The sequence below is a fragment of the Heptranchias perlo genome, chromosome 2 (assembly GCF_035084215.1).
Source record: "Heptranchias perlo isolate sHepPer1 chromosome 2, sHepPer1.hap1, whole genome shotgun sequence".
Classification (NCBI taxonomy): domain Eukaryota; kingdom Metazoa; phylum Chordata; class Chondrichthyes; order Hexanchiformes; family Hexanchidae; genus Heptranchias; species Heptranchias perlo.
In genome coordinates, this window is record NC_090326.1 from 171,956,334 (window position 1) to 171,964,246 (window position 7,913).

At 49.4% G+C, this 7,913-nt stretch overlaps 1 protein-coding gene across 1 annotated transcript in view; it reads left to right on the forward strand.

The window, feature by feature from the left end:
• Positions 1 to 290: 290 nt before the first annotated feature.
• Positions 291 to 7,913, forward strand: part of LOC137300148 (plectin-like) — a 23,281-nt gene continuing 15,658 nt past the window's right edge. The window contains exon 1 of the mRNA XM_067969234.1: positions 291 to 469. The gene's annotated coding sequence lies outside the window, so the exon portion shown is untranslated. The remainder of the gene's footprint in view (positions 470 to 7,913) is intronic.

Here is a 7,913-nt window from a genome sequence, read left to right on the forward strand (position 1 = left end):
TTGGGTCCAGTTTGGGGGTAGGGTCCGGGTTGGGTCCAGTTTGGGGGTAGGGTCCGGGTTGGTTCCAGTTTGGGGGTAGGGTCCGGGTTGGGTCCAGTTTGGGGGTAGGGTCCGGGTTGGGTCCAGTTTGGGGGTAGGGTCCGGGTTGCAGCGATCCGGACCAGCCCTCTCCAGGTGAGTTCTGATCTGGCCCGCTCCGTCCCGCTCTTTGCATTCCTCAGCAAGGTTGGGTCCGGTTCGGCTCCGCCTCCTTGCACCGAGTTGACGGATTTCCAAGGTGCTGACGGAGACTTTGTTCAAATGTCAGGGCGGGGACTCACTCTACAAAAGGCTCAGGTCAGATCGAGAGGCATAACGGAACCCGGAGCATCCCGAGAGACCCGGACCCGGACCATCCCGAGAGACCCGGACCCGGACCATCCCGAGAGACCCGGACCCGGACCCGGACCGAGCTCCCCTGGTCGGGCAGGTAAGGTCCATTCAATCGCTCTTGTTCCTCTATCGCGATCCAACCGGTCGCTTCCCTTCGGGCGGTCGGAGAGGGGTCTGGGGACCCGGGTCAGACCCACTCCTGGATCGAGTCAGAGATCAGAGAGCCCGCTCTCGGCATCAAACTCCCCACATCTCAGGGACCGGGCATTCGACCAGGACCTGGTCCCACTATTAGAGACTCCACTCACACTCTACTCCAGGTCTGATCCAGTATTAGAGACTCCACTCACACTCCACTCCAGGTCTGATCCAGGATTAGAGACTCCACTCACACTCTACTCCAGGTCTGATCCAGTATTAGTGACTCCACTCACACTCTACTCCAGGTCTAATCCAGTATTAGAGACTCCACTCACACTCTACTCCAGGTCTGATCCAGTATTAGAGACTCCACTCACACTCTACTCCAGGTCTGATCCAGTATTAGAGACTCCACTCACACTCTACTCCAGGTCTGATCCAGTATTAGTGACTCCACTCACACTCTACTCCAGGTCTGATCCAGTATTAGTGACTCCACTCACACTCTACTCCAGGTCTGATCCAGTATTAGTGACTCCACTCACACTCTACTCCAGGTCTGATCCAGTATTAGAGACTCCACTCACACTCTACTCCAGGACTGATCCACTATTAGAGACTCCACTCACACTCTACTCCAGGACTGATCCAGTATTAGAGACTCCACTCACACTCTACTCCAGGTCTGATCCAGTATTAGAGACTCCACTCACACTCTACTCCAGGTCTGATCCAGTATTAGAGACTCCACTCACACTCTACTCCAGGTCTGATCCAGTATTAGAGACTCCACTCACACTCTACTCCAGGTCTGATCCAGTATTAGAGACTCCACTCACACTCTACTCCAGGTCTGATCCAGTATTAGAGACTCCACTCACACTCTACTCCAGGTCTAATCCAGTATTAGAGACTCCACTCACACTCTACTCCAGGTCTAATCCAGTATTAGAGACTCCACTCACACTCTACTCCAGGTCTGATCCAGTATTAGAGACTCCACTCACACTCTACTCCAGGTCTGATCCAGTATTAGAGACTCCACTCACACTCTACTCCAGGTCTGATCCAGTATTAGTGACTCCACTCACACTCTACTCCAGGACTGATCCAGTATTAGTGACTCCACTCACACTCTACTCCAGGTCTGATCCAGTATTAGTGACTCCACTCACACTCTACTCCAGGTCTGATCCAGTATTAGAGACTCCACTCACACTCTACTCCAGGACTGATCCAGTATTAGAGACTCCACTCACACTCTACTCCAGGACTGATCCACTATTAGAGACTCCACTCACACTCTACTCCAGGACTGATCCAGTATTAGAGACTCCACTCACACTCTACTCCAGGTCTGATCCAGTATTAGAGACTCCACTCACACTCTACTCCAGGTCTGATCCAGTATTAGAGACTCCACTCACACTCTACTCCAGGTCTAATCCAGTATTAGAGACTCCACTCACACTCTATTCCAGGTCTGATCCAGTATTAGAGACTCCACTCACACTCTACTCCAGGTCTGATCCAGTATTAGAGACTCCACTCACACTCTACTCCAGGTCTGATCCAGTATTAGAGACTCCACTCACACTCTACTCCAGGTCTAATCCAGTATTAGAGACTCCACTCACACTCTACTCCAGGTCTAATCCAGTATTAGAGACTCCACTCACACTCTACTCCAGGTCTGATCCAGTATTAGAGACTCCACTCACACTCTACTCCAGGACTGATCCAGTATTAGAGACTCCACTCACACTCTACTCCAGGACTGATCCAGTATTAGAGACTCCACACACACTCTACTCCAGGACTGATCCAGTATTAGAGACTCCACACACACTCTACTCCAGGACTGATCCAGTATTAGAGACTCCACACACACGCTACTCCAGGATTGATCCAGGATTAGAGACTCCACACACACTCTACTCCAGGACTGATCCAGTATTAGAGACTCCACACACACTCTACTCCAGGACTGATCCAGGATTAGAGACTCCACTCACACTCTACTCCAGGTCTGATCCAGTATTAGAGACTCCACTCACACTCTACTCCAGGTCTGATCCAGTATTAGAGACTCCACTCACACTCTACTCCAGGTCTGATCCAGTATTAGAGACTCCACACACACTCTACTCCAGGACTGATCCAGGATTAGAGACTCCACTCACACTCTACTCCAGGTCTGATCCAGTATTAGAGACTCCACTCACACTCTACTCCAGGTCTGATCCAGTATTAGAGACTCCACTCACACTCTACTCCAGGTCTGATCCAGTATTAGAGACTCCACTCACACTCTACTCCAGGTCTGATCCAGTATTAGAGACTCCACACACACTCTACTCCAGGACTGATCCAGGATTAGAGACTCCACTCACACTCTACTCCAGGTCTGATCCAGTATTAGAGACTCCACACACACCCAGCGATTTCTGCTATTTTTTCTTCTGGTTGGACTGTTCGAAGATAAGAGCTGGAGTGAGGGGAGAGTGGGATTAGACTGGGTGGGATATTAAAGGGTACGGGGAGTGAGGGGAGAGTGGGATTAGACTGGGTGGGATATTAAAGGGTACAGGGAGTGAGGGGAGAGTGGGATTAGACTGGGTGGGATATTAAAGGGTACGGGGAGTGAGGGGGAGAGTGGGATTAGACTGGGTGGGATATTAAAGGGTACGGGGAGTGAGGGGAGAGTGGGATTAGACTGGGTGGGATATTAAAGGGTACAGGGAGTGAGGGGAGAGTGGGATTAGACTGGGTGGGATATTAAAGGGTACAGGGAGTGAGGGGAGAGTGGGATTGGACTGGGTGGGATATTAAAGGGTATGGGGAGTGAGGGGGAGAGTGGGATTAGACTGGGTGGGATATTAAAGGGTACAGGGAGTGAGGGGAGAGTGGGATTAGACTGGGTGGGATATTAAAGGGTACGGGGAGTGAGGGGGAGAGTGGGATTAGACTGGGTGGGATATTAAAGGGTACGGGGAGTGAGGGGGAGAGTGGGATTAGACTGGGTGGGATATTAAAGGGTACGGGGAGTGAGGGGGAGAGTGGGATTAGACTGGGTGGGATATTAAAGGGTATGGGGAGTGAGGGGGAGAGTGGGATTAGACTGGGTGGGATATTAAAGGGTACGGGGAGTGAGGGGGAGAGTGGGATTAGACTGGGTGGGATATTAAAGGGTACGGGGAGTGAGGGGAGAGTGGGATTAGACTGGGTGGGATATTAAAGGGTACGGGGAGTGAGGGGAGAGTGGGATTAGACTGGGTGGGATATTAAAGGGTACGGGGAGTGAGGGGGAGAGTGGGATTAGACTGGGTGGGATATTAAAGGGTACGGGGAGTGAGGGGAGAGTGGGATTAGACTGGGTGGGATATTAAAGGGGACGGGGAGTGAGGGGAGAGTGGGATTAGACTGGGTGGGATATTAAAGGGTACGGGGAGTGAGGGGAGAGTGGGATTAGACTGGGTGGGATATTAAAGGGTACGGGGAGTGAGGGGGAGAGTGGGATTAGACTGGGTGGGATATTAAAGGGTATGGGGAGTGAGGGGAGAGTGGGATTAGACTGGGTGGGATATTAAAGGGTACGGGGAGTGAGGGGGAGAGTGGGATTAGACTGGGTGGGATATTAAAGGGTACGGGGAGTGAGGGGGAGAGTGGGATTAGACTGGGTGGGATATTAAAGGGTATGGGGAGTGAGGGGAGAGTGGGATTAGACTGGGTGGGATATTAAAGGGTACGGGGAGTGAGGGGGAGAGTGGGATTAGACTGGGTGGGATATTAAAGGGTACGGGGAGTGAGGGGGAGAGTGGGATTAGACTGGGTGGGATATTAAAGGGTACGGGGAGTGAGGGGAGAGTGGGATTAGACTGGGTGGGATATTAAAGGGTACGGGGAGTGAGGGGGAGAGTGGGATTAGACTGGGTGGGATATTAAAGGGTACGGGGAGTGAGGGGAGAGTGGGATTAGACTGGGTGGGATATTAAAGGGTACGGGGAGTGAGGGGAGAGTGGGATTAGACTGGGTGGGATATTAAAGGGTACGGGGAGTGAGGGGGAGAGTGGGATTAGACTGGGTGGGATATTAAAGGGTACGGGGAGTGAGGGGGAGAGTGGGATTAGACTGGGTGGGATATTAAAGGGTACGGGGAGTGAGGGGAGAGTGGGATTAGACTGGGTGGGATATTAAAGGGTACGGGGAGTGAGTGGGAGAGTGGGATTAGACTGGGTGGGATATTAAAGGGTATGGGGAGTGAGGGGGAGAGTGGGATTAGACTGGGTGGGATATTAAAGGGTACGGGGAGTGAGTGGGAGAGTGGGATTAGACTGGGTGGGATATTAAAGGGTACGGGGAGTGAGTGGGAGAGTGGGATTAGACTGGGTGGGATATTAAAGGGTACGGGGAGTGAGGGGGAGAGTGGGATTAGACTGGGTGGGATATTAAAGGGTACGGGGAGTGAGGGGGCGAGTGGGATTAGACTGGGTGGGATATTAAAGGGTACGGGGAGTGAGGGGGAGAGTGGGATTAGACTGGGTGGGATATTAAAGGGTACGGGGAGTGAGGGGAGAGTGGGATTAGACTGGGTGGGATATTAAAGGGTACGGGGAGTGAGGGGGAGAGTGGGATTAGACTGGGTGGGATATTAAAGGGTACGGGGAGTGAGGGGAGAGTGGGATTAGACTGGGTGGGATATTAAAGATGGTGGATAGGCAATGGCTGACATTTAAGGAACAAATGCATGAATTGCAACAATTATACATTTCTTTCTGGCTCAAAAACACAAAAGGAAAAGCAGCCCAACCATGGCTGACAAGAGAAATTTAGGATAGTATTAGATCCAAAGAGGAGTCATATAAAGTTGCCAGAAAAAGTAGCAAGCCTGAGGATTGGGAGCAGTTTAGAATTCAGCAAAAAAGGACCAAGAGATTGATGAAGAGGGGAAAATAGAGTATGAGAGTAAACTTGCAAGGAACATAAAAGTGGACTGTAAAAGCTTCTACAAGTATGTAAAAAGAAAAAGATTAGTGAAGACAAATGTAGGTCCCTTAGTCAAAACAGGAGAATTTATAATGGGGAACAAGGAAATGGCAGAACAATTAAACAAATACTTTGGTTCTGTCTTCATGGAAGAAGACACAAATAACTTCCCAGAAATGCGAGGGAACAAAGGGACGAGTGAGAAGGAGGAATTAAAGGAAATTAGTATTCGTAAAAAAAATAGTGCTGGAGAAATTAATGGGACTGAAAGCCGATAAATCCCCAGGACCTGATGATCTGCATCCCAGAGTAATAAAAGAGGTAGCTATGGAAACAGTGGATGCATTAGTTGTCATCTTCCAAAATTCTATAGATTATGGAACAGTTCCTGCAGATTGGAGGGTGGCAAATGTAACCCCACTATTTAAAAAAGGAGGGAGAGAGAAAACAGGGAATTACAGACCGGTTAGCCTAACATCAGTAGTAGGGAAAATGCTAGAGTCCATTATAAAGGATGTGATAACAGGACACTTAGAAAATATCAACGGGATTAGACAAAGTCAACATGGATTTATGAAAGGGAAATCATGTTTGACAAACCTACTGGAGCTTTTTGAGGATGTAACTAGTAGAATAGATAGGGGAGAACCAGTGGATGTGGTTTATTTGGATTTTCAGAAGGCCTTTGATAAAGTCCCACATAAGAGGTTAGTGTGCAAAATTAAAGCACATGGGATTGGGGGGAATATACTGGCATGGATTGAGAATTGGTTAACAGACAGGAAACAGAGAGTAGGAATAAACGGGTCTTTTTCGGGGTGGCAGGCAGTGATTAGTGGGGTACCGCAGGGATCAGTGCTTGGGCCCCAGCTATTCACAATATATATCAATGATTTGGATGAGGGAACCAAATGTAATATTTCCAAGTTTGCTGACAATACAAAACTAGGTGGGATTGTGAGTTGTGAAGAGGATGCAAAGAGGCTTCAAGGTGATTTAGATAAGTTGAGTGAGTGGGCAAATACATGGCAGATGCAGAATAATGTGGATAAATGTGAAGTTATCCACTTCAGAAGGAAAAACAGAAAGGCAGAGTATTATTTAAATGGTGATAGATTGGGAAATGTTGATGTACAAAGGGACCTGGGTGTCCTTGTACACCAGTCACTGAAAGCAAATATGCAGGCGCAGCAAGCAGTTAGGAAGGCGAATGGTATGTTGGCCTTTATTACAAGAGGATTTGAGTACAGGAGCAAGGATGTCTTACTGCAGTTATACAGGGCCTTGGTGAGACCACACCTGGAGTATTGTGAGCAGTTTTGGTCTCCTTACCTAAGAAAGGATATACTTGCCATAGAGGGAGTGCAGCGAAGGTTCACCAGACTGATTCCTGGGATGGCAGGACTGTCGTATGAGGAGAGATTGGGTCGACTCGGCCTGTATTCACTCGAGTTTAGAAGAATGAGAGGGGAACTCATTGAAACATATAAAATTCTGACAGGGCTAGACAGACTGGATGCAGGGAAGATGTTTCCCCTGGCTGAGGGGGTCTAGAACGAGGGGTCACAGTCTCAGGATACGGGGTAGGACATTTAGGACTGAGATGAGGAGAAATTGCTTCACTCAGAGGGTGGTGAACCTGTGGAATTCTCTACCACAGAAGGCTGTGGAGGCCAAGTCACTGAATATATTTAAGAAGGAGCTCGATAGATTTCTAGGCACAAAAGGCATCAAGGGGTATGGGGAGAGAGCGGGAATATGGTATTGAGATAGAGGATCAGCCATGATCATACTGAATGGCAGAGCAGGCTCAAAGGGCCGAATGGCCTACTCCTGCTCCTATTTTCTATGTTTCTATGTTGAAAGGTAGAGGGAGTGAGCAGGAGAGTGGGACCAGGCAACAACAACAACTTGCATTTATTTCGCGCCCTTAACATAGTAAAAGGTCCCAAGGTGCTTCACAGGAGCGATTTTCCAACAAAGTTTGGCACCGAGCCACATGAGGAGATATTAGGACAGGTGACCAAAAGCTTGGTCAAAGGGGCAGGTTTTAAGGAGCGTCTTAAAGGAGGAGAGAGAGGGGGAGGGGTTTAGGGAAGGAATTCCAGAGCTTAGGGCCCAGGCAGCTGAAGGCACGGCCGCCAATGGTGGAGCGATGGAAATCAGGGATGCACAAGAGGCAAGAATTGGAGGAGCGCAGAGATCTCGGAGGGTTGTAGGGCTGGAGGAGGTTACAGCGATAGGGAGGGGCGAGGCCATGGAGGGATTTGAAAACAAGGATGAGAATTTTAAAATCGAGGTGTTCCCAGACCAGGAGCCAATGCAGGTCAGTGAGCACAGGGGGTGATGGGTGAACGGGACTTGGTGCGAGTTAGGATACGGGCAGCAGAGTTTTGGATGAGTTCAAGTTTATG